This window comes from Aplysia californica, unplaced genomic scaffold (assembly GCF_000002075.1).
Source record: "Aplysia californica isolate F4 #8 unplaced genomic scaffold, AplCal3.0 scaffold00883, whole genome shotgun sequence".
Taxonomy (NCBI): Eukaryota; Metazoa; Mollusca; class Gastropoda; order Aplysiida; family Aplysiidae; genus Aplysia; species Aplysia californica.
The window spans coordinates 16,869-18,369 of record NW_004798153.1 but is presented as its reverse complement, the minus strand read 5'-3'; positions in this window follow the sequence as shown (position 1 = coordinate 18,369).

Genomic DNA, 1,501 nt, shown 5'->3' with positions numbered 1-1,501 from the left:
ACACACACACACACACACACATGCGCACATTTACTCACATTTACCTTCGTACCAAAAACAACCTTCTAACACACTTATGTAATTACACATATTAGTATAGTCATCAATTATCTTCATAATATGCAGATGCAGGCAGATTTTGTATCATTACAAAATTGAAAACAAAGTTTTTATATGTACCACAAAAAACCAATTGGTGTATAGAGAAAATCAACTGAGGTCCGAAGTTGAAGATGGACCCAAAACACAACGTCACAAAAATAAAAGCTAAGCGAGTAACACATCCGTTTTAGGGTGGGGGAATACTGTGGACTTTATTGTTAACATTGAAAATACCCAGCTAATGTCTTTGATGTATTGTTTCGACTTTACTCTTCGCACACATTCAGTTTGCATTTTGGGAAATTTTTTACTATTCTAGTTTCAAATTGGTAGTTTTGATGGGGGAGGAAGTATGTTACCCGTTTTCCTTTAAATTAGTACACATTTTGGGGGGAAAAACCAATACTATGTATAATTTTTATGAGTACTGACTCGTATTGCAAGCATATTATTATTATGTGTGCATAGTAGTTAGTTTCGCCAACAATCAAAAAGATGATTTGTGAAAACAACAATAAGCTCCACTGTTGGATTGTCGCCCACAGCCCGATTTGGCACAAAGATTTTGGGAGGCTCGGGTTATTCAAACACAAACCCATTGAGCAGGATGGAAAAATTGAGAACACATGTAGTATAGTAAAAGATGGCACCATTTAAGAAAATATAAAACACATACTTTAATGGATAATATACAAAACTGTAAAGAAAAAAAACCCACCTAAATTAATCATAATAATATATCATACATTCGCAATTGTTTAAGACAGCCATCATATTGTTGAAGAGAAAAGAGGTTGTCTTGGAATGATGGACGTATTGGGCAGTTTCATTATGATATAAAAGAGCAAGGGGAGGAAAGGGAAGTAGTCATTTGCTTAGGACTGGTGGCCATTTGAATAAATTCTATCGCAAAACACATTGAGTCTTTAACAATCGTTTGAATGTATAAGGATTCGTTGTTTCTCAGGAGTCTTAGGGCAAGACCTTACACATTTAAGGGTCTACAAAAATGAAAAGCCCCTCTCATTTAAAGATATTAATTTAATTCTAGGGGGCTCTGAATTTCATAGCGTCAGAGGATGACTGTAGCTGACGGCATTGAATATACGGTGTAAAAATCCCAGACAGATGTGGTGGAGCCTTATTGTTAAACAATTTATAACAGATACTGAAAACATTATGATGGAGTTTTTCGTACTCAACTGACTGAAAGCTTTTTCTTTTTTTAGCCTTGTTGGTACAGGATCCTCCTTATTTTTTCTTGAACATTAGTCATACGGTTACTTTGGGCCCCTTGCGATTTCCACATTCTGTTTGTTTGTTTTGTTTGTTTAGTATAGGGTTTTACGGCGCTCGCAACTGCATAAGAGACACCGTTATTGATGACCCACTTTATGGG